The sequence below is a fragment of the Dasypus novemcinctus genome, chromosome 4, assembly GCF_030445035.2.
Source record: "Dasypus novemcinctus isolate mDasNov1 chromosome 4, mDasNov1.1.hap2, whole genome shotgun sequence".
In the NCBI taxonomy this organism is placed as follows: Eukaryota; Metazoa; Chordata; class Mammalia; order Cingulata; family Dasypodidae; genus Dasypus; species Dasypus novemcinctus.
In genome coordinates, this window is record NC_080676.1 from 39,634,084 (window position 1) to 39,660,704 (window position 26,621).

The 26,621-nt window shown below is 37.9% G+C and overlaps 1 non-coding gene and 1 pseudogene across 1 annotated transcript; one reads left to right on the plus strand and one right to left on the minus strand.

Moving 5' to 3' along the window:
- The first annotated feature begins 308 nt into the window (after window positions 1-308).
- LOC101415310 (synaptonemal complex protein 3 pseudogene) lies at window positions 309-10,360 on the plus strand (annotated as a pseudogene).
- A 3,806-nt stretch (window positions 10,361-14,166) lies between these two features.
- LOC111765460 (U6 spliceosomal RNA) lies at window positions 14,167-14,273 on the minus strand. Its single transcript, XR_002797793.1, has one exon. It is a non-coding gene; the product is annotated as a U6 spliceosomal RNA (small nuclear RNA).
- Window positions 14,274-26,621: the final 12,348 nt, after the last annotated feature.

Genomic DNA, 26,621 nt, shown 5'->3' on the forward strand with positions numbered 1-26,621 from the left:
AGCAAAAGGCAATTGGAGGGTAAAAAGGTAAACAAGAGGACCTAAGATAAATTATTATTAGAAGAACAACAGAAACATGGAAGTTAGGACAGGAATCTTTCTAAGAAGGAAGAAGAAATTCCATATTAAACAAGTTGAATTTGAGGTACTTGCAGAATATTCAAATGGAGATTCTCCAGCAAAGGTCAATAAAAAAGAAGGGGATGGAAATTTGAGGAGTATGTATAGAGAACTAGGAAAAATGAATGGATCGCAGTGACAGAGAAATCCTGGAGAGTGGCAGGGGGCAGAAGACTGCACCTTAAGGAATGACTGTAGTTATGGAAGCTGAGAGAGGTGAGGCTGAGATGGGAACCAAAAAAGAAGATGAAGATAAGGCACTGTCACAGAAGACTGAGAGTGGGCAATCAATCCTGAGGTCCATTCATTGGTGAGGCCATCAACTTTGAGAGTTTAGTCTCAATAGAAAAGAAAGGGAAAATGTGGAATGAATTTTGGTGGTATTTTGCAAACATTTCTAATTTTCTTTCCTAAGTTATTGTGAATATGTTCCCCATAAATTTATCTAATTCCTCATTAACATATTATTTTGTGTAAGGTCTAAGGGAAATTCCTATTCATCATATGAATTTGTACCATCTTTTCAGGGCAACCAAAGACAATGTGCTGCAATGGAAATAATTTTGGCAGAAAAATAAAAAGCTCCAGATTGGGGTCCAGAGACTAGATTCCAATTTCTGCCACATGATTGTGAGCATTCAGTCTGCTGAATTTCTCTGGGCCTAAATCTCTTCTTCTCCAACTGTGAGTTGGGAATATGTGCTAGATTTAGTTTTTTGTTTTATTTTGTTTTTGGAAGTACTGTGGATTGAACCCAGGACTTCATATGTGGTAGGCAGGCACTCATTCACTGAGCTACATCCATTCCCCAATGAGTGCTGGTTTTTCCATTTGTTTGTTTTGTTTTTAGGAGGTATCAGGAATCTAAGCCTGGACCTTGTACATAGGAAGCAGGTACTCAATCACTTGAGCTACATCTGCTCCCAGATGTAGTTTTTTCTAAATTTGTCTTTAATTTGTCTCTTCATGGTATGTTTTTTTTTAATTAAAGGCAAACTTTTTTTGTTATAAGAATCTTACAAATGGGTTTGTTTCATTATTATCACACCTTTCTCAAGAATCCTCTTCCTATCTTATTTTATATTCCACTTCTTATCCCCATTCCCCATATGAGATGAGAAGCAACTTATTTTAGTAACCATTTTGCTGGCTGAAAGGGGTACTGCATTACAATAAAGAGATGGCATAAATCAATAAACATGAAGTTTAATATTTCCTTGTTTATAAATCATGTCATAATGAAATTCTACGTGTTGGTTAAAGCAATGCCTCAGAATCCTGAAGATCTGTATAGAGAGTTAAAAGTATAGTGCTGAAATACTGGAACATGGTATGAAAGTGGAGCAAGCTGTGACATTAATGGAAGTTTACTGTTCAGAACTAGCTTGAGGCATTGTAATTATTTATTAAATAGTAAATAAAACTGCTTATAGCAGTTTGTGGAGTATTATTAGCCTCTGAATTTTGTACTATATGAATAGACCCTATTCAAAACTAAAACTAAGAACAGATAAGGAGGAAAAAAATTCTTAAGTGTTAGTATGAATATTTTATTTTTAACTTTAATTATTAACTATTAAATATTTAAAGCTTATTATATAACCATCATTATACTTAGAAGATGATTTTCAGAACCATAAACATATTTGAATAAAAATACATTTTGAAGGTACACTTCAGGAAACCAAGATAAAAATGTGTAGCTATATGACCATGGGAATGATGGAACCATAACCAATACATGTTTAAAGTATTCAGATATTGCTTACTTATAGAAACACTTCCCAGATAACTGGTTTCATGAAGTTCTTCCAAGGTTCTCTTGCAGTTCTGATTATTGTCATCATTGTTTTATAATTAAGAATCTGTGGTTTTTTGAGTTTTTCCCTTTGATAAATTTGAAGCACAGAATGTCCTTACTTTCCGCATTCTCAAATCAGTTTCCCACCCAATTATGTGTTATCACAACGGAAATTAACTTATGAGAAATCTCTTTATGACAGATATGCTGAGAATATGTCTGTTTATATTATGAACAAAATGAATATATATGTTCCAGTCAATATTTCTGTTTCAGTGTTTGGTAGGTGTTTCATGAACTCAGTGAATGCTACTGTTTGCATTAATAAGATCCATTTACTAAAAAGCTGCACTATAGAAACAATATGTCAAAGTTAGTTACTAGATAAATCTTCCAAACCTTAAAAACAGGAACATTAAGTTTCCTCTTGTAATATTGCAAAAGCACATTTTTCTCATGACTCATAATGACTTCAAATAGTTTTAAAAGTATGCCTGCTTTTTGTTTCAGTTTATTTATTAGAAAACCTTATTCCTAGGTTATGCTAATGTACTCAGAATTTCCAGTCATTTTGTAGTTGCAAATACTTCTTTACAGCATGCTGAAAATTCTAGTATATACTAAGCTTAATTATGATATAATGTGACTGACTTTTCCTTTTATTCATATATCCTGTTGAAAACAAAGTAAAAAGCTTTGGATAGCTTTCCATTTAGGAATAAATGATGAAATATTGCCAAGTTATTTGATACTCTTAAAGGTATTATCATAGAGTTTCATCATAGTGGTTTTCTTTCTTCTAACATAGAAGCTTTAGTCAAATAAGAAGTGTTGAACTTTTCTAAGAGTGAAGAGAACACTCTGAAAATTTTAAATAAGACACTTTTAAATTGTATGTCAACCAAGAGGAACATGTTAGGTTATTAAAAAGTAGATACAGAATTAAAAATAAGTAATGTAATCAGTGAATGTATATTAAGTCCAGATACAAAAAAGGATATTGGGGCATAATGAGATATGAATTAAATAAATTGGCGAGGTTTTCTACCCTGGTTTGCTTAGAAATGAATAAGTAAATAGGTCAAACTTTAGATTAACTAAATTCTGAGTGTTAGATCAATCATCTTTCAAGCCCCTGAATTCATTTTTTCCCACTAGGTTAATCTTCACCTTACAAGGGTCCAGAGACCAGGTGGAATTTATACTAATAAAGGAATGCTGGCAACCCAAGCAGAGGCATCTTCAACACATTAAGCCAGGGGCAGGAATCAAGCTACAGGTGTGTTTTACACTCCACTTTGCACTACTCAGCAGGACAGTTATTCCTCTTCAAATATACCTTAAAGCAAATGAAAGGAAGACACATACTATAGCTTACTTGGCTGGAATCCAAGGGAAATGTAAACCAAGCCAACAGGACTGGAAACAAGTCTGACAAACTTGTTTGGGTCCCAGAATATACTCCTTTAATGAAAACTGTTTAAAAGATGGAATATGCCTTTGGCACAGTTTCAGGTATCTTATATACTTATTTCTACTTCATTTTGCCCTGACTTGTTATTTATTATATAACCTTAAAAATGATAGAAAACTCAAATCTGGATGTTCCTTCCAAGTTTGTTTCAGGAGATGGGAATAAAGTCACTAGAGCATTCACAAGTAGTGATTCAAATCTCAGCTTTTCCAAATCTGGATGGGTCCAGTATAACTTCTGACTCTCAGTTTCCTCACATGTATCATGAGGTTACTAACATCTTCTGTTAGCAGATATTTAAAAAGTTGATATTCCGGAAGCACTAGGCACTGAGCGGAGACTTAGTAATGTTTGCTCTAAATAACTTTGCTCTTTTCCCTTTTGCCCTCATAAAGTGACCGAAGACACCTGAGCTTTCTTTTTTGTTTGTTTTTGTTTCACTCTCTGATCCTCTTATTCTGCAACTTAGTCCTATGCTTGCTATTAAAATACTTTAGTTTGGAGGTTGTCCTTCTTGCATTTGATACCTAATTCTCTAAGAGTATTCCACCACTCATTAAAAAGCAATTGACCTGGTCTGCACTCCCTTTATGGGTCTCTGGCCCAGTTTTGACTGGGAAAGACTTCCTTGGAAAAGTCCTCTCCCGTGTTCCCCTCCTACCAGATTTGCCCTAAAGACAAAAGCAGCTTGAGACAATGAGAGGAGGGTAAAAGATTTTAAAGCCAAAAAGTCTGGGGCAAAGGCCTTCCAGCTTCAAACACCCAGGAGACAGAGGTCTGTTTCCTGGGGAACAGAGAGGACCACCAAACTCCTGTATACGGAGGAACTCCAAAACAGTAACAAGCAAAAGCCAAGACCCAGAGAGATAGGAAAAACTCTGCACACTGTCTTCACCTTAGACAGACATTCCTGATGAGAGGGCTGAAACACAGAAAAGTCTCAGTCTTATCACCAGCTGGTTATAATCTCAAGAAACAGGCAACTCAAGGAAAAAATCCCAGAGCTAACATTTTAAAATACTACAAGATACATTGTGCAACAATAGTACAAGGCAAAGAAACAGGAAATAATGGCCTCCAAAGGAAGAGGAAATAAAAATCCAGAAAACACCATCAAAGAACATGAGAATGTGCACATACCAAACAAAATCTTTTAAAAAATTATCTTAAAAATGCTCAAGGAGATGAAGGAAATTACAGAGGAAGAACCAAAGGATACCAGGAAAACAATGAACAAGCAATATGAAAGTCTTAGTAAAGAGTTAAAGACTACAATAAATGAGTGAAAAAAAGTCCCATGAGACTTTCAAGATCATATTGGAGCTGTCAGAAGAGAGAATCATAAACTGCAAGATGAGAAATTTGAAATGAGTAAGGATGAGAAGCAGAAAAAAGAAAGAATTATTAAAAGCAAAAATAGACTGAGACACCTACAGAATTGAGTGGGCAAGAGTGTAACCTACAATGTAAACTATAATCCATGCTTAGTGGCAGTGCTCCAAATGCTTTCATCAATTGCAATGAATGTACCACACTAATGAAAAAAGTTGTTCACGTGGGGAAGGGTGGGAAGTGTGGGGATGGGGCATATGGGAATCCCTTATTTTTATGTGTGTAACATTTTGTGTAATCTCCGTATCTTTCCAAAAACTAAAAAAAAAAAACATACTTTTAAAAAAATGTAAATGTGAGTGTATTAGTCAGCCAAAGGGGTACTGATGCAAAATACCAGAAATCTGCCGGGCATTATAAAGGGTATTTATTTGGGATAGGAGCTTCCAGTTACCAGGCCATAAAGCATAAGCTACTTCCCTCATCAAAGTCTATTTCCACGTGTTGGAGCAAGATGGCTGCTGACATCTCTGTGAGGGTTCAGGCTTTCTGGGTCCCTCTGGGCTCATCTCCTCTGTTCCCTTCACAAGGTCAGCTGTAGACTAAGAGGCTGTCTAGGCTTTGCCTCTCTCCACAAGGTCAGCTGTAGACTATCAGGCAAATGGCTCTGCCTCTTTCCCTGGGGCTCCAGCCTAAGACTTCAGCATCAAACTCCAACATCAAAACTCCAACATCAGAAAAACCTCAACTCTGTTCTTTGCCATGCTTTTTATCTGTGAGTCCCCACCCACCAATCATAACTCAATCATGCCCAAGTACAGATCACATTACAAGCATAATCCAGTGTCTATTTTTGGAATTCATAACCATATCAAACTGCTGCAAAGAGCATTTTTTAAAAATAGCCTGAAACACCTGTAGGACACCAAGAAGGACACCAATAAATGCATTATGGAAATCCCAGAAGAAGAAGAAAGACAGATAGGGGCAGGAGGAATAGTCAAAGAAATAATGACAGAAAACTTCCTAAACTTACTAAATAAAATTCATGAATATGCACATCCAAGAAGATCAAAGAACACCAAATAGAGTAAATAAGAAGAAAAATATACCCCATCCTATTTTGATCACACTATGGAATGCAAAGAACAAAGAGAGCGTTCTGAAACCTGCAAGAAAAAGGCAATGTGTTATGTAAAAGTTAGTCCCAATTAGACTGTGTGCCAATTTCTCATCAAAACCTATGGAGGTAAGAAGGCAGTGGGTTGAAATACCTAAAGTGCTGAAAGAAAACAATTACTAGCCAAGAGTTTTATATCTGGAGGGATTTCCTTTCAAAAAAGAGGAAGGGATTATGACATTCCCAGATAAACAAAAGCTGAGGGAGTCCAGGACCACTAGGCCTGTCCTACAAGCTATGCTAAAGGGATTTCATTAGACTGAAAGAGAAGGACACCAGACAGTGGTTCAAGTGGCTTAAAGAAATAAAGGCCTGCAATAACGGTAATTTTGGTCATTTTAAATGCCAGTATTACTGTAGTATATTCTTTAATATGTAACTCCACTTCTTACTTCCTACAGGTGCTAAAATACAAATGCATAAAAATAATGATGAATCTATGGTTTTGAACATATAATGTACAAATATAGTGTGGTAACAGGCACCAAAAAAGGTGGGGGAATAGGGATGTAAGAAAATATATGTGTATGCTATTGAAGTCAAGTCGATATCAAAGCAAATATGATTGTTATATATTTAGGAATTTAAATTTTAACCTCATGGTAACCATAGGGAAATAGATGAAAAATATATCCAGATGGAAAAAAGAAGGCATTCAATATGGTACAACAAAAATCAAATAAATGTAAAAGTAAGTATTAACAGAAGTGAGTAACAAAAAAGATACAAAACTTGCAAATGCTAAATAGCAAAATGGCAGAAAAATTTCAGTATTATCAATAGTGACCTTAATTGTAAATGGATTAAACTCTCCAGTCCAAAGGTAGACCTTGGCAGGATGGATAAAAAGCATGACCCTATTATATGCTATCTGTAGACACCTTAAATTCAAAGATATAAGTAGGTGAGGGTGAAAGGATTCGAATGAATATACAATGCAAGTAGTACCCAAAAGAGAGCTGGGTGGAAATACTAATATAAGATAAAATAGACTTTAAAACAAAAACATGTATGCAGGACAAAGATGGTCATTATATACTGATAAAGGGGTCAATTAAAAAATAAGTTGTAATATTTATGAATATATATTTATATACATATGCACCTAACAGCAGAGCCCCAAAAATATATGAAGCAAATACTATAGATTTGAAGAGAGAAACGGACAGTTCTAATTAATTATAGGAGCCTTAATACACCTCTTTCAATCATGGATATCTAGTCAGAATTTCAATAAAGAAATACAAGGCTTAAATGATACTATAAACCAACTAGACCTAACAAACATGTATAGAAAATTTCACCCAACAAAAACAGAATATACACTCTTTTCAAGTGCACATAGATCCCTCTCCAGGATAGACCATATGTGAAGTCATAACACAAGTCTCAATAAATTTTTAAAAATTGAAATTATACAATGTATCTTCTCCAACCACAATGGAATGAAGCTAGAAATCAATAACAGAAGGGGAAGAGGGAAATTCACAAATATATGGAAATTAAACAACATATCCTTAAACTGTCAATGGGTTAAAGAGGAAATCACAGGGGAAATTAGGAAATATCTTGAAGCAAATGAAAATGAAAGTACAACACAACAATTTGTATGGGATGTGTCAAAGGCAATCCTGAGAGGCAAATTTATAGCTCTAAAATGCTTACATTAAAAAAGAAAAAAGACTTCATATCAAAGATCTAACCTTAAAACTGGAAGAACTATGAAAAGAAGAACAAACTAAGCCCAAAGGGAGCTGAAGGAAGGAAACAACAAAGATTAGAGCCATGATAAATGAAATAGAGAACAACAACAACAAAAAAAAAAATAGGGAGAATCAACAAAATCAAAGTTGGTTCTCTGAGAAGATCAATGAAATTGACAAACTTTAGCTAGACTGACAAAGACAAAAGAGAGAGACTATGAATAGCTAGTAAATGAAAAAGGGATATTACAAGCAATCCTGTGAAAATAAAAAGGAATATGTGGGGATATTATGAACATCTGCATGCTAATAAACCTAGATGAAATGGAAAAATTCTTAAAAATCCACAAACTACCCACATTAACTCAAGAAGAAATAGAAGATCTCAACAAATCAATTCTATTAAAGAGATTGAATCAGTAATCAAAAATCTCCCAGAAAAGAAAAGCCCAGGACCAAACAGCATCACAGGGGATTTCTACCAAACTTCCAAGAAGACTTAACTCCAATTCTTGACAAACTCTTCCAAAAAATTGAAAAGGAGGAAACACTTCATTCTCCAAGGCCAACATCACCCTCATACCAAAACCATATAAAGATACCACAGGAAAAGAACACAATAGATCAATATCTTTTCTGAATTTAGATGCAAAAATCCTCAACACAATAACTGAATCCATCGGCACATTAAAAGAATTAGGCACCATGATAGCATGGGATTTATCCCCAGTATGCAAGGGTGGTTCATCATAAGAAAATCAATTAATGTAAGACACTATATTAACAGAATGAAGAGACAAAACCTCATAATCACTTCAATTGATGCAGAAAAGGCATTTGACAAAATCCGGAACTCCTAAGTGTAAAAGCACTTAGAACACTAGGAATAGAGGGAAACTTCTTCAGAATGATAAAGGGCATATATGAAAAGCCCATAGCTGACATCATACTTAAAAGTGAAAGGCTAGAAGCTTTCCCTATAAGATCAGGAACAAAACAAGGGTGCCAATGCCACAATTGTTATTCAACATTGTACCAGAAGTTCTTGCAAGGACAGTTAGGCAAGAAAAAGAAATAAAGATCATCCAAATTGGAAAGTAAAGCAAAAATTTCCCAATTTGCAGATGGTATGATTCTATGTACAGAAAATCCTGAAAAATACACAACAAAGGCCTTAGAGCTAATAAATGAATTCAGAAAAGTGGTGAGACACAAGATCAATACCCAAAAATCATTAATGTTTCTATATGCAAGCAATGAACAATTAGAAGACGAAATCAAGAAAAAAAAAATTCCATTCACAATAACAACTAAAAGAACCAAATATCTAGGAATAAATCTAACCAAGGATGTAAAGGACTTGTACACAGAAAACTACAAAACATTGCTAAAAGAAATTAAAGAAGACCTAAATAAATGGAAGAACAGTCTGCGTTCATGGATTGAGAGCAATCCAGACTCTTATTGTTTAGATGTCAATCATACAGAAAGCAATTTACAGATTCAATGCAATCCCAACCAAAATTCCAACAGCCTATTTATAGAAAGGGAAAATCCAACTGAGAGCTCAGAAATCAACCTTAAGAGCTATGGCCAACTGATTTCTGTCAAGAGGGTAGAGACAAGCCAACTGGGAAGGATTAGTCTCTTTAATAAATGGTGCTGGGAAAAGTGATCTACATTTGCAAAAATTGGAGACCCCCCTACCACATATCATACACAAAAATCAACTCAAAGTGAAATAAAGACCTAGGTCCCCCATTCCCAACACGTTCGCCCTCCTGGCCACAGATGCAGCGCTCTGGGGCGGGTTGTTGTCACTGCTCCGGGCCTGCTGGTGGTGGTCCTGCCCACAACCATAAGTTCCCTCACCCAAGGTGCAGAAACCCAGCCAAGGGGGTCAATCCAGGCCACCCAGTAGGGAGGTTATCGCGGAACTCTGCTTTCACAGAATCCATCCTCCAGGTCTCCAAGGTGAAAGCTACCAATTTACTTCAATGTGCATTGGGACTCAGGAGGTTCAAAAGCAAGAAAACGTCTCAGGATGGTGCCCCCTGGAAGAAAGCGTTTGAGGACATCCTGGGAGGTCAGCTAGGGAGGAGGAGCTTACAAGAGACTTTGACAAGAGGAAAGAAGATAAAAAAGACCTGATGCGTGAAGAGAAGGACGGCCTGAAAGGAAAGACTCCAGGAAATGACAAATATGGGGAAAAAAGACTGTCTGCAGGAAGAGCTGAGGAAACTGGTGGGGGTGAGATACAGACTATGTTGGAAAGATTGGGCGATGACATTACAAAGTCTGCAAAGAGAAAAAGATTTGAAATGGATACCAGTGTTTCATTCAATATCAGTAACCAGAAAATTGAGCATGTTTGGAGAACACAACATTAGCAAAGGAAGAATCTTAATTATGAGCATTCTCAGCAGTTTTCGACTTTGTTTCAGCGGTGGGATATAGATGTGCAGAAAGCTGGGGAACAAGAAGAAAAACTAAATGATATGTTTCAACAGCAACAAAAGGTTTTTCAGCAATTGAGAAATATTCAGAGCCAGAGTCTGAAAGCAATTAAAAAGTTGCATGAGCAGTTCATAAAAAGTATTGAGGACACGGAGAAGAGTCATGAGAATTTTCTTACTGAAGTGCAAAGTGAACTTAAAAAAGAAATGGCTCTGTTGTAAAAGAAAATGTTGATGGAAACACAACAGCAAGATGTGATTGGTCAATTGTCTCTTCAATCCCTGTTACTCTAGAGATACCAGTTATTCAAAATTCTCTTCCATTCCTTTTATTCTCAATCTATTGAAAAAATAAGTTGAAACAAAGTTGCATGTATAATTATATAACATTAGTTATGTTTAAAATCACATTACAGTGTTTTGAAAAATCCTCTTTAAAATACTGCATCTTGTTAACCATTTCCTTGGTTGTTAACTGCAAGATCTGCTTTCTATTTTTTATACCCCCAATTAATACCCAAACAACTATGTAAGTATCAGTAACTCTAAAGTTACGAGGGTCAAGCATTCAACCCTTTGGTAGTAATGGTAAAATTTTCTCCCTAACACTGTCAAGTGACTTTTAGCAATAAAGATTATTTAATTTTTAAAAAATGAAACAAAGACCTAAGAATAAGATATAGCACTATCAAATGCCTAGAAGAAAATGTAGAGAAGCATCTCTAGGACCTGTGTGTTTTAAGCAATAGTTTCTTAGACTGCACACCTAATGCACAAGCAGCAAAAGAAAAAATAAATAGGACCTAATTAAAATAAAAACCTTTTGTGCCTTAAAGGACTTTACCATAAAAGTAAAACAACCACCTACAGAATGGGAGAAAATATTTGGAAACCACAGATCCAATACAGGTTTGGTGTCCAGAATATATAAAAAATTCTTCAAAATGACAACCAGTTTAAAAATGGGCAAAAGACCTCAATAGACATCTCTCCAAAGAAGATATACAAATTGCCAAAATGCACATGAAAGGATGCTCAACATCATTTGCCATCTGGGAAATGAAAATCAAAACGTCAAAGAGATACCATTTCATACCCATTAGAATGGCTGATATAAAAAAAAAAAAAAAGGAAAATATCAAGTGTTGGAGAGGATTCAGAGAAATAGGAACACTCATTCACTGCTGGTGGCAATATAAAATGGTGCAGCAGCTGTAGAAGACAGTTTGATAGGTCCTCAGAAAGCTAAATATAGACCTAGCACATTACTCAGTAATTCCACTACTAGGTATGTACCCAAAAGAATTGAATGCAAGGACTTGAACAGATGTCTGGACACCAATGTTCATAGCAGCATTGTTCACATTTACCAAAAGGTGAAAGCAAGCCAAGTGCCCATCAACTTTTGAATGGATAAATAAAATGTGCTATGTACATAAAATGGAATATAATTCAGTCTCAAAATAAAAAGGAATAAAGTCCTGATACATGCAATGACATAGATGAACCCTGAGGATATCATGTTGAATGAAATATGATATCATATTTCATTCAAGAGGACAAATATTGTATGAACTCATTGATTTGAAACAATTCAAGTAAACTCATAAAGTCAAAATCTAGAACATAGGTTATCAGGGAATGGTTGAGGATAAGGAAAGTGAAATTAAGTCTCATAATGTACAGGGTTTCTATTTGGAATGATGTAAATGTTTAATAATGGATGGTGGTGATGGTAGCACAACACTGTGAATGCAATTAATAGCACTGAAATATATATCTGAATATGATTAAAAAGGGAAATGTTAGATTGTATATATGTTGACAGACTAAAAAATGATAAATATACATGAAAATACACTACACAATCAGTGAACCCAAAGTTAAACCTTGGACTTTAGTTAATAGCACAATAATAAAAATGTTGTGTAATCAGTGTAATAAGTATTCCCCACCAATGCCAGGCGTTCATGATGGGATGGTGTATGAGAACCCTGTATTTTATGCACAATTGTTCTGTAAACCCACAACTTCTCTAATAAAGAAAAACATATACAGAAAAAAACTGACTTGTTGAAACAGTGATATCACTATGTTAAGGACTGAGATTTGGAAGCAGATGTGGCTCAAGCAATTGGGCTCCTATCTACAATATAGGAAGTCCAGGGTTCGACACCAAGGGCCTCCTGGTGAAGGCAAGCTGGTCTGTGTGGCAAGCTGGCCCACATGGAGTGCTGCCCCATGCAGGAGTGCTGCCCCATGCAGGAGTGCTGCCCCACACAGATGCCTGGTGTAGCAAGAAGACACAACAAAAAAGACAAAGAGGAGAGACGATGAGAGATGCAGCAGACAAAGGAGCTGAGGCAGCGCAAGAGATTGAGCACCTCTCTCCCACTCCAGAAGGTCCCAGGCTCAGTTCCCACAATCACTAAATGGGAATACAAGCAGACACAGAAGAACACACAGTGAATGGACACATGGAGCAGACAATGAAAGAAGGGGTAGAAATAAACAAATAAATCTTAAAAAAAATAGGAAGTGAGATTTGTGTCTAAGTATTAAAAGAAGGATAATGATGGACAACGCTCATCCCCAAAATCAGTGCGTTTCCACAACTGCAAGCAAGACTGTTCTATCCATCTGCCTCATAGGATCTAAGCCCTCTCTGAATCAGAAGCAGAGTGGGCATCACCATCCCCAAATTCTCAGGATTGAAGAATGAGCAAACATAAGGGGGACTGCATCTATGGGCTAAAGTAGACATATTATTATTCTACCAATGACAGAACTTGCATCATTGATATAAAGGCAGTGGCCAGCAGAGGTTCTGAGGGGAGGGAGGGAAGAATAGGTGTAACATGGGGGAATTTTCAGGATATTAGAATTGTCCTGCATGACATTGCAATGATGATGGATACAGTACATTATACATTTTGTCAAAACCTATAAAATTGTGCCATGCAAAGTATAAACAATAATGTAAACTATAGTCCATGGTTAGTAGCAATGCTTCAATGTTTTCATCAATTGTAACAAATGTACTACACTAATGAAGGATGTTTTTAATGGGGGAAAGTGTGGGAGAAGGAAGGGTGGGGTATATGGGAATACCTTACATTTTTTATGTAACATTTACATAATCTAAAACTTCTTTAATATATTTTTAAAAAAGAAAACTGTTTCTGTGCTGACGTTTATGCTATACTGTGTTCCAATTTGTATATTCAGCCTGGAGTTTCTTTTGATTATGGATTTTAATGCCCTGAAGTTTGCGTTTTTCTGAAATAGTACACCTATTACATATTTCCAAGGTGGCAATGAGGAAGAGTGTAGATGAAAAGGCAGAGAATGATGTTGCTGGGCAAAAGCAAATTCTTTTTGTCTGTCTTCTGATTTTCTTTCTTGATCTATGGATCCAATATTTGCTTTCCCAACTTAAGATAAAATATCTGCTTTCTACTCTTATCAAAATATATATACTTTGAACCCATTGGTCCCTGCTGAAATAAACAGACTGAAAAGAACTGAGGTTGTAGAGTTTACAAGTATTGCACTTACTATATGTGAAAAATTATTACAAGGATTGCACATGAACTACTTTGTTAATTTTTTTATTAAAATTATTTATTTTTAAAAATTACATTCAAAAAATATGAGGTCCCATTCAACCCCACCGCCCCCACCCCCCACTCCCCCCACAGCAACACTCTCTCCCATCATCGTGACACATCCATTGTACCCGGTAAGTACATCTCTGAACATCACTGCACCCCGTAGTCAATGGTCCACATCATAGCCCACACTCTCCCATGTTCCATCCAGTGGGCCCTGGGGGGTTCTACATTGTCCCGTAATTGTCCGTGAAGCACCACCCAGGACAACTCCACGTCCCGAAAACGCCTCCACATCTCATCTCTTCCTCCCATTCCCCAAACCCAGCAGCCACCATGGCTACCCTTCCCACACCCATTCCACATTTTCTCTGTGGACGTTGGATTGGTTGTGTCCATTGCACATCTATGTCAAGTGGGGGCTTAGATTCCACATGGATACTGGATGCACTCCTCCTGCTTTCAGTTGTAGACACTCTAGGCTCCATGAAAAATATGGAACGCTTCACGAATTTGCGTGTCATCCTTGCACAGGGGCCATGCTAATCTTCTCTGTATCATTCCAATTTTAGTATGTGTGCTGCCGAAGCGAGCACACTTTGTTAATTTGAGAACAACCCTTTCATTATTCCTTGGTAACAGATGAAGAAGTTGAGCCATAATGTTAGATGACTTATCCAATATCTCACAGAAGTGCCAGAGCCAGCATCTGATGACTGGACAGTCTGATACAAAGGATCATGCTAGTAGTACTACTTTATCTTCCTTATACTGTACAAATTGAATTCACTGAGGTCTAGGATTGGTCTCCACCTCCTACGATCATGCTGTTCAAAGTGTGGTTCTCTCCCAGAAGCATCAGAATGACCTGGAAGCTTATTTAAAATGTAGAATCTCATAATAGTGATGACTGTACTTATGAACCTTTACTTTTGAAATTGAAACTTAACTTAGTACTATAGGGTGCCTAAGAATTACCTCCTAAGAGCCTCGTTATTATTCAAATGTGACCTCTCTCTAAGCCAAACTCAGCATATAAATGCATTACCTTCCCCCCAGCATGGGACATAACTCCCAGGGATGAGCTCTCTGGCATCAAGGGATTACTACAAAACACCAACTAGCAACGCAACTGGAAAAAGATTTTGACCAAAAGGGGGAAAGGGTAAAGACAAATGAGTTTATATGGCTAAGAGACTTCAAAGTGAGTTGGGAGGTCATTTCAGAGGTTACACTTATGCACAGCTCAGCAGGATCTCACTGACTGCCAATGTAAATTTTATCTCAGATAGTGGGACTCCTCAGGGCTCTGGAGACATCCAGTTCAGGAGTTTGGCACCCTACCAGTGGGCCCTGTTTTGGAATTTATGTTCCCCAATATGACAGATTTAGACTCAATTGTGGGTTCCCTACACATAGTTCTTCTGCCCCTTCTATTTGAACTTATAGATACTACTAGAGTTGATAGGCGTATGTCCAAGTGTCTTAAGTCTTTGGGTTATCCATGTACCAGTTGGGCCCTGAATCTAAAAGATTTGCAAAACCTACTCTCCAGTTCACTGGACTCACTCAGGACAACAAACAAGGAGATGATGATGGACAATGGCCATCCCAAAGAACAGAGTCTACAGCTGCAAGCAAGATAGTCCCATCTATCTGCCCCATGGGATCTAAGCCCCCTCTCAGTTAGCAGCAGTTGCGGCACTGACATGCCAGAATCCTCAGATTTGGGGAATGAATGATGGACTAGAGTATACTTACTGTTATACTATAGACTTATTATGTTTCTAACAATGGAAGAATTTTTATCATTGATGTGAAGGCAGTAGCCACTGGTAGTTCTGAGGGGAGTGAGAGGGAAAAATAGGTGTAATTTGGGGGCATTTTTGGACTTGGGAATTGTCCTGAATGATATTGCAATGATTTATACAGGTCATTATATATCTTGTAAATATAACTTACAAAAATATATGGGAGAGAGTGTAAACTACAATGTAAACTATAATCCACACTTAGTGACAAGGCTACAAAATGTGTTCATCAGTTGTAACAAATGTACCCCCCTAAAGAAGGATGTTGTTAATGTGGCAAAATGTGGGAGCGCTAGGGAGTGGGGCATATGGAAATCCCCTATATTTTTTATTTACATTTATGTAATCTAAGTGTCTTTAAAAAAAAAATTTACAAGTATATTTTTTTAAATGCAGTATTTCAATCCCCATCCCAGACCTAGTATATTAGAATTTGCCTTTTGACCAGTGTCCCAGGTGAATGGTATGCATATAGAAGTTTGAGTAGGACTGCCTAAGACATACTTTCTGGGATCATATATTCAGATTTTGTATGGAGATGCAGGGAATAAACATCACAGAACTTCAGATTTCAAAGGGATTGGGAATTAGAGACTATATAGTTCAATCTCTTCCTCTTATAAATTTGCAAATGAGTTACAGGGTTGTTAAACAGGCATTTAAGAATTTTGTATATTTATTTATGAGTTCTTGAAATATCAATAAACACTGAAGATCTATTACCTGCTAGACCTTTTGCCGAATGTGATAGAACACAAAGTTAGAGAAACATGCTCTTCAGAGCACAGATGTTATGGTAAAACCATATACATACAATGTATAGTAAAGCACACAGGAAGAAGGGGGCTGGGATGAGCATCAGAAAAGACTCATTAAGGATATAAATATTGGAGTTGAGTCTTGAAAGATCTATAGGTGTTGACCAGGTACAGGAATTTGCCTTTTTTTTTTGCAACTGGGCCAACAAATGACAGCAGTGTAAGGGCTATGAGCTGTTTAGAGGACCCTGCTATTTAGAGGATTGCATCTCAACCTTGGCTTCACATAGAACTACCCGGAGAGCTTTAGAATAACTATTCTCAGGCTTATTTCCAGATTTATTGATTTTATTGGACATTAGTATTATTTTTTTAAACACTGCAGTTGATTCTAATGTTCAGCTAAGGCTGAAAAGCACAGATTTAGTGTCTGTTGTTATAAATCTCTTGTGCCTGATATCCCTCTTAATGGTCCATATCTTCCTACTATTTCATCTGGTTCCGGAACCAGCTTCCTGCCCTGGACTTGAGATCCACTCTTATCATGAAGCACAACTTGTTATCTCTTGGATCTTGAACTAAGTCTGACATCAGATGTCACATTCCTACAACCCCATGAAGTGCTCTTTCTGCAAATTGCAACATGCTGGTGCTAAAGACAATCCAGAGTCAGGGAAGTTAGCATTAGAGCAGGGTTAGAACAAGATCCAACCTGATTTCTATCTAGTCTTCTGCCCCTTCCATAGCACAAGGAACCATCATTTTCTCCCCAAAATCAAATAAAACACCAGAAGATAGTCTTTACAGTTTTTATAAACCTGCTTTTTTTTTTTTAGGAGGTACTGGATTGAACCCAGGACCTCATATGTGGGAAGCAGGTCCTCAGTCACCAAGCTACATCCACTTTCCAAAAAGAATTGGTTTTTTTTCATTTGTTTGTTTGTTTTTGGGAGCTACTGGGGATCAAACCTGGGACCTTGTACGTGGGAAGCAGGCACTCAACAACTGAAGCTACATCTGCTCCCTGACAAGCCTGCTTTCTAACCCAGTTATGGAACTTGGATTCAGTGAGAGAGGAGTCAACATATTTGTAAATAAAGCAAAAGTCTGATACATTTTACTGACTGAAATGTGGACTAAGTGCAAAAGAGAGAGTGTTTTTCAAAGCATGGCATGTGGACCACTGCATCAGAATTACCTGCAGGAGATAAATAAAGTTCAATTCTGGTTCTTATTCCAAACCTATTTGTGACAGCTTGAAGTTGGGAGAACCGCAGAAGATCATGTCTTTAGAGCTAATCCATTCCTGGGGGTGTAAACCTATTGTAGGTGGGAACTTTTGATTAAATTACTTCAGTTAAGGACTTTTGATTAGATTGTGTGACCAAGGGTTGGTCTTAATCCTCTTACTGAAGTACTTTATAAATGGATGAATACAGAGAGATGGGGCCAAAAACACATAGAAATACCCCCCAGAAGTTGAGAAAGAAGGTTCCAGAAGGCAGAAGCCAGAAGCCTGAAGCAGAAATCAAAGGGACCTTGGAGAGAGAAAGCCAGTAGCTGAAGCAATGGAGACTGGAGGAGAAGGAATAAACTGACAGATACCACCATGTGCCTGATCACCAGCAGCTACAGCTCAGGGAGAAAGCACCTCCTGATGATGCCTTGATTTGGACACTTTGAGGGCCTCAGAACGATTGTAAAAGCCAATTCATTTCTGATATATTGTTTTGACAGCCTTTAGCTAACCAAAACACTGTTGAATAAGAATCTCTAGAGATGGGCCCTAGGAGGCTGAACGTTTAACACTCATAAGAGGTAATTCTGATGGACAATATGTTTTGAGACTACCTGGATGAGTATATTATTTTATTTGAAATAATTTCCTTAATCAGATGAATTTACGTTTTTTTCATTATTCTTCACTTATTTCTGTTACATCCAAAAAAAAAAGTGTCAAAAGCAGTCAATAGAACACTATCAATAACCATAAAACAAGATGTATTGATTCATTTCAAGAATTTTAAAATGTAAATTTGTTACTAATTTTATTTGGACAATTTTTAAAATGCACGATGCGGGCTCTGCTAAATTAAGAAAAGTGAGGGTTTTTAATGTCTGGAGCAAGTTTTTATTGATGTAATTTCATTTTAAAGCAGTGATTGTTTTTTAACTGAGGGTGCCCAAGACAATTGGCAACAAGGGGAGAGTCTGGCATGGTGCCCAGGAATAAGTGTTAGGCTCCGCGGGTGATGCCACAGGGCAATGCTAGTGAGAGGTTCTACATTAAATGCTCAGATTTGCAGAGAATAAAAAATGACCTTCCCTGTGTGCTCATCAGGTTGGGGAGCAGTTGATAAAATTAGACAACCTGGTTGGGGTCAGGTGAACTAGGGGAGAAGGTCTCTTACCACCACTACCCATTTATATTAGTTGGTTTCTGCCTTTCTTTCATTAATATTTTCACTACTACTCTTCATTTCTGCTGCTTAAGTATGGACTCTATCATATCTACTCTGGATTACTGCCAAAACTTCCTAACTGCTTTCATGGTTTTCACTCTTTCCCTACTTGTGGCCAGAATCTCCTTTTAAAACCAGATCTGTTTCCTTTTTGAGCTTAAAATCTTTCAATCATTTCTCATTGCCTACAGAGTCAAGTGAAAAATCCTCATCATCCCGGTGAAGACAACCTGGTTCCAGCCAACCATTTCCTTCCTTGTTTCAGTTACTCATTCCCTTCCAAACTTAGAGCCATATTCCACCAAGCTGATTGCAGTTCATTGAACCATTCATGAACTTTCTTCTCTTCTTTCTTCCTTGCGGGTCAGAGATAGCCAATGAAGCAAAATCAAACCTTTAAATAGTACATTTCTAGTCAATGCTTTTAAATGTCAAAAATATAAAATTCTCCCTCCAACATCAGCCAGTAAACTTCCAAATTATATGACAGCTATTGGGAGAGAGAGTACACATCATCTTGAGCCGACAGCTTTTACCTTAACCCAAGGGAATTTGTCCAGGAAGTCCCTTCTGATCTTTTTTTAATGTGAGCTAATGGCATTTTATGACAGTCCCTTTTGTACTAGGGGTTTTCCTGGGTGCCTTAGTATTCAAATCCCTTCCCCACATCCAGCTTCACCTGATTGGGCTATTACCCCAGATATCAGTAGTCCCATATATTAGCTGGGGGGAGAGATGAAGCACCTGGGACAAAGGGAAAAGGACTGTCACTTGGTGTGTCTGTCTTACAGGTTAGGAAATGGGAATACAGTTTTCTAAGACTGCTGAATCTTGCAGCAGATATTACTCCAGGGCCCTGATTTGCCTAAATTAGATGTCTAGAGTACCTACTGTATTCAATTAGAAATAGGGGAACTTACAAATTCTCATTCTTATTTGCTAAAGATATACCTAGCGTTAAATATTAATGAGAGGCAAAGTTAATAATTCTGTTCAATTACTAACAGTTCTTCTTTTCTTCAGAAAATCCCCAGCTGTACAAAGTTGCTTAGATGCTTGCACTCCGACAAGATTCTAAAATGCTCTAGAGCAGATACTTTTCCTGTCTCTCAAATAAAAATTCCTCTATTAGTTTGCCTGATTTTAAATTTACATTTTAAGCTCAATGGGCTGCATGTGCTTTTTAAGGTATAGATACAGCCCAAGAGCAGAACATTGTTTGCAAGCAATTGCAAAATAATAGTGACACTAAGAACTGTCCTAACTTCTTTCCATGCTCTCTCCCTATTTTCTTTCTTTCTCTTTCCTTATTCTCTATTTATTTCTTTTTCTCTTTTCTCTTTCTTTCTTTCCTGTTTTCCTTGTCTTTTTCTCTCTCTCTCACTCTTTATCTTTTCCATTTTTTTCTTTTGTCTTTGCCTCTATTCATTTGTTGAACTCCACAGTAGGCCAGGTACCATGCTAAGCCTTAGAAATTAAAATGTAGAAAAAATCCATTACTGTCTTTAGGGACTACATAATCTTGTGTTGGGAGGAATACATAGGTACACAATTAATGAAGCTTTAAGTTAAACTGACATTTTTCAAGGGAGGGAAGGTTTTGCTATTTCTCTCTCATTTATTCATATACTTATTAATTCATGGCAACAGAATACTCTGAGAATTGTAAGCCTCTCAGCGTAGCTATAGCCATATGAATTGAGTTGGAGAGTGCTGAAAAGAGGCTGGAAAGAGAAGCAATAGTGCAATAATGATGAATTCATAGTCCATGATAAGGTATTTGGGCTTTGGAAGTCAGTGAGAAGCTACTACTAAAGGATTTTAAGCAAAAGAATGAGATGATTATATCATTAGGAAAAAGTTATTTGGTAATTATGAAAATAGGTAGTATGGAAGGATGGGAGTAGGATGTGGTTTGGGGAATTAGAAGTAGGGAGACCTTTTAAGAGATCTAGACAATGATGAAGGCCTGAACTAAATCATTGGAAGTTGGGCAAATAAAGAAGATATGGTAACAGAAAACATGTGGTTGAATGATGGAAAGGGAAAAGTTTTGAATGATCCCAAGGCTACACTTGATGGTGCCATTGACAGAAATACATAATAGAGGAGAAAGAGAAGGCCTAGGGTTGGGATGGAGGGAAGATGATAATGGATTCAATTTTGAAATGGTAAATTTGAGGTCTTTTACTGGATATCTAATGAGTATGTAGAAAAAATTGTGTTTGGAATCCAAAAGAGAGATCAGTATTAAGGGTGTAGCTTTGGGAGTTTTCAGTATAAAGGTGGTAGTAGAGACCATGTGAGTGACCAAGATCATTCAAAGTTAGGGTAAAGAGTGAAAAGTAGAGGAAAAAGACCAGACTCTTGAGGAACATTAATATTTAAAGGAATAAGAAATGGCGACTAAGGAGATTAAATGGCCTGTGTAGTAGAAAGAGAGGCCGAAGCAAGTGATTTCATGGGAGCCAAGGAAGCAAGAGTTTCAAAAGGTAAATAAAAACAGCATCAAATGTTGTAGAGAAGTTAATCAATATGAGAAGTGAAGAAGGTTAATTGAATTTAGCAGCAAGGTGGTCATTGGTGACCTCAGTGAGAGAGGTTTCCTTAGAGCAGGGCTGGGGATGGAACACATGAAGTTGTTTGAGGAGAATGGTAGACAGCATGGGTGGATTGGCAGGTGCTAATGAAGGATATGATGTGGAAACACTGGCAAATCAAGCTGATGGCAGAGAAGCTGTGAATCGGGAGATTCAATATGAATACCCTGGTTGCTGGCAGAGAGGTGGCCCTACTGTGTAGTCCCACGAGCTAGAATTGAAAAGGGCAAAGACATGTCAGTCCTGAGCCATCATAGAAACAGAAAGAATGGGCTACACATCCTTGCCTGGCTCAGGGCCCACCCTAACTGCAGGCCTCAATTCTGAGGGACGTTAAGTACCCTGTGAGGTCCTAGTAAAGCACTTAGGGTCAGGAAGCTGACCCTGCATTCTCTTCTTTTGTGATTCAATCCCAATCCTATGGAAGAAAGACAAGAAGGAGAAAAATACACCCTTGGCCTCCATCTCTGTTCCCAGTACTACATCTTTCGCATCCCCTCAAAAAATAAATGAAATAAGGAAATAAAGCTGTCCTTGCTTAGTCTATCTCATTTACAATATTCAAAGATGAAAGATGTGAACACAATCTGTTTAGGGAGGAAGATTCACATTAGATTTTGCTCTGGAACACATTTTTATTAGTTATGCCATTGGATCAATAAATATTTTTTAAAATTCGTGTTCTATTATTTTTAGAAGGGTTGGAAAGACTTGAGCATGTGTATATGCAAAAAAGAAAAATCCTGAAGATTTTTCTTCAGGATTCTTAAGATTTCTTCTTAAGATTCTAGAGACAAATGAGCTCTACAGGGGTAAATGGTGTCAGACACAGAGCTGTGGTAAAAGCAGGAGGAGGCATCCCTTTCCACTGAGAGGGGAAAGCAGGTAGGGGAGGCACAGATGTGAAAAGTCAGGAATTTGACCTCCCATTCACTAGCTTCTAGTTTTTTCCAGGTGAAGGTGGAAGAATCTTATCTTGGGCCTGGGCTGTGTTCATGACTGAGCTGAAAGCATTTGAAGGCACAATGAGTACATCAGAGAAACAGACCCCAGAACAGTATTAGTATCTAGGACAGCTTTTTCTTTCAGTGAAAAGATGAAGGGGAAGGAGGTTTTGTGTGGTTGAAGGGTAAAGGTGGGGATGGGAAAATAGAAGAAACATCAACTTCAAGCCCTCTGAGAGAAGGACACCATCAATAACTGAAGAAGCTCTTCTTGAGCTATGGAGGGACATGCTGGCTCTAGGTAACAGAGTTATTTGGAGAACAGACCTTCCCTGGCACCTAGAGGACCCTGGTACTGTGGCTTCATGTATTGCAATGACAAAGGCCTTGACACCAATGGAATCAATGGTAAATATGGAGGTGCACAGAGAGTGCCAAGCTGCAGAAGGCATTGGCCTCCAAAGGCCTCCATCCCTCTCAGTTTGGGTGGACATTCCATGAGTATGTCCAGAATATCATGGGGCTGAGGTCCTGATGGAGCAGATTAAGGCCAGGGCAATATTAATTCTGTTACATTTTCATGAAAAAAGAGGTCAAGTTATCTACACAGAGAAATGTAGGAGTGATTCTTGAGGAGAGAATGGAAGGTTAATGGAGAAAGCGTACAGAGGTCTGTCTAGCAACATGGTCACTGAAGACTATGGAGGGCCTAGCTAGGGAGAGAGAAGGTGAGTTTATAGTGCTGTCACTTACCTGGTTTTCTTCAGTGTTTAGCAGCCTGGATATGAGCGTGCAGACAGCAGACAGATAAGTTAAACCAGGGTTGAGATATTTCCTGAAAAAAAGAAAGTAGTTCACAAAAAAAGACAAGGATTTCCCAGAAAGAATTGGTAGAGAGAGTGTGTCTAGAATTCTCACAGAGTGAATGGGAGAACACAGGTGGTTGTAGAGCAGAAAAACCCTCTTTTGTAAAAATGTTATTGTGGCTGGTGTCACCTGAGGGAAATCTTTGTTGCATCTTTAGTAAGGCCACCTACAATAGCATTAGCATTTTTGGCAACGACTTCACACTGTGGGCTTATATTGAGCTTACAGTCGACTCAAATGCCTAAAACTTTTCCCACATGCTGCTCTTTAGCTGTGTTTCCTCCATTCTTGTCTTTATGAAATTAATTACTGTTTTGGGCCTAAGAATAGGACTTTACATTTATGGCTATACATTTCATCTTGTTAGATTTGGGCTATGGTGCCAGCTTTTGGGAATAGCTTACATATTGATTCAGGTTCTCACACATTATTTTCCATAACTCTCAATAACACAGTACCCAGAGGAGCTCCTAATGTGCAATCGAAAATGATAGATTCACCCTACTGTCCTGTTTTTTAGCCCACATCTTCATCTTGTGTAAAAGAGACTTTGTCATATTTCTTGCTAACATCCAAAGTGCATTGGTTAGGATGTTTTGGCTTGCAAGGATAGAACTCTCAATCAACCTGGAATAAACAATAAGGATATTTATTAGAGCACAGAGCTGGGGAGGACTGCAGGCATGGCACAACCAGGGCTATGGCTCTGTTTGCAGTTTGGCTTTCCTTCTTCCAGGTGTGTCCTTAGGCTGGCTTCCTTTGTGGTTGTAAGATGGTTGCCAACAGCAATGGGGGCAATGTGGTTCCTTGTTTGTGTTTGGAGGGAGGGTGGAGAGGAGAGAGAGTATGAATAGAAGTCTTTTCTTTCTGTCTTACTGGGACAACCTCTCAATTTGCCTAGGACTGGAGAGTTTCCTGGGATATGGGACTTTAAATGTTAAAACCAGGACAGGTTCAGGTAAACTGAGGCTTTTGGTCATCCTAGCACCTATCCATATCTAAGCTAGTAATTGTTATGAGGATAATAGCTGCTATATATTGGTATAAACCTAGACTCCTGGCTAAAGGATCAATACATATGATTAATTCAAACATGTTTCTAAAGAATGGTCATGGCCTAAGTTTATCAGAATCAAAACGGGCACACAAATTCCTGGGTCCTTACATCTACTGGGATCTCTTGGCAGGGAAACTGGAAATATATTTTGTTTGAACCCTGCAAATGGTAGTTTGCTTGAACAATGCTGATTTAGACTAATTGTACTCACCCCTTGCATGACTGTTAGCAAGGGGGCAGAACTGGAAGCAGGTTGGGAAGTCACACAACTCTACACATTACTCTGTTTCTCTGGTTTTCCAGTCAAGTAATCCTGCGCCCCAGAAGGGAAGGATGTTGGTTTGGGATTGCTTGTTCTTAGTTAAACAATCCTGCTTCTTGATAATGCCCAGTAGTATCTGACTCCTCTTACCTTAGTGTTCACAAACCATGCTTGAGTGTCACTCTACTTTTTTCCCTGGAATAAATATCAAACTACCAAGTGGTTAGCCTATGATCTTCTTTTTCACTTTTTGAAAGTCAGCATAGTATTTCTTTGTGTTCAGTCATTGGAAAGCAACATAGATTTGAGGTTGAACTTGAGCTCTGGTCAGACAAGTGTAGCAAATTATCTGAATCGCTCATGTGATTTTCCATATATTCCTTTACTTCCTGTGAAATAGAATAATTACAGAATTAACCTCATTGGACTGTTGAGAGAATTAAGTAAGATCATGTTTATAAAGTTTTAGCACAGTGGTTTCTCATTAAACAGTTAATTTTGATCATCGATATCCTGGCTCCTCATTCATTCTTGTTTTCTGAGTACTGAGGATGGCCAGGCACAGTCCTTGTCACTGGGGATCACAGAAATAATCAGCCATCCCTGCTCCAGGAAAAACACAGGATTGGCATTAAAATAAGATGACACTATAGTAGATTTATAATCAAGATTATAGGACAGAGGAAGGAATGTTCAGTTTGGGGGGATGATCTAGGTCTTGAAGAATGAACAGGAGTTTTCTAGATGAACTGGGAGAAAGGTGAGAAGGAAAGACATTCCAGAGAAAGGGTATAAACACGAGCATTAGCGCATGAATGGAGACAAGAAAGAGTAGGGCCCAGTCATGAATATAAGGTTGGAAAACAGGGTTCAGTTCAGGAAGCAGTGGTGGAAGATATTAGAGAAGTAGGCAGGGCCTGACTCGGGGCCCTCCAGAGGAGTCTGGACTTACATTCTATAGACAGAGAGCGTTTAAGCAGGGGAGTCAATTACATGATCATACTTGCATTTTAGAAAGTCCAGTCTAAGGACAGTGGGATGTAGAGTTAGAGGGTGTAAGGTAGGGAAATTAAAGGGCCTGAAGCAATAATCCAAGTCAGGGGAGATGAGGGCTTAACCTAAGGCAGAGATATTAGGAATGGAGTGGAAGGGATGGAAATGAGAAGTAGAGTAGGTACAAATGACAGGCTGTGGTGGTGGATTAGATCAGGGGTGAGGGAGAAGGAAGATCTGAGAATTCCCAGGTTTCTGTCCTGGAGAGATGTTAATTATTGTCCAGATAAGAACTACAGGGAGTGGTAGCAGTGGTGCAAGGGACAAGAAGGAAAGCTCTGGACCTATTGCATTTGAATTCTCCTGGGGTCATCTAGGTGAAAATGCACAATAGTTTTCTGACTCTACATGTCTGTAGCTCAGGAGTGAGGTCTCTGCTGAAAATATAGACTGGGAGCCAGCAGGGAACAACTTGCAGACAGTGGAAGCTGTGCCTGACAAAAATTGCCTGGGATGATGTCTCAGCAAAGTGTATAGACCAGCATGAGGACAAGAACCCCCACGAAAGACATGATTCCAAAAGCTCACTGACAATGATTTGGTGATGTCATCTGCATGTTCCCCCAGGATCCAGGCTGGATGAATTAAATACGTTTAAGCTTTTATTTTTCATTTTCTTCTTTTCCAGTGTTCTTTACTAATCCTTCCAATCCCTTAATTACTCATCTTCAAGTAAGTAAGATTTTCTTTCAGTTTTATTTTTCAGTGGGTGAAAATGCAATTGTGTCCCTTGTTTTAAAATTACAAATTGAGAAGTTTGTTCTCTTTGTAAGTTCTCCTAGTTGTTTAGGAATTACTCATAGCTGCTTTCTTATGTTGTTGTCCAAAATTCAGACAACTCTAAATCAAAAACTTTTTTAAAATATTTAAGTTAAAATAGTATATTTTGTTATATTCTGGTGGAGAAATGCAGGGACAGGAAGAACAAAAAAGTTATACAGGCCTGAGAAATATATGCAGACGGGAGAAAAATTTTGCAAAATATGTGTCCAAACATTTTAAAGCAAGTGAAATGGACATGCTTACTGTGGCTGCTCTGGTGAGTTGCAGCAAAATTCTTCAGTCTTTTTTCCCCAGCAGTTTCAGAGACAGCCCGAGAAAGATTAAAGAAAAATCCCAGTAGTTTCCCG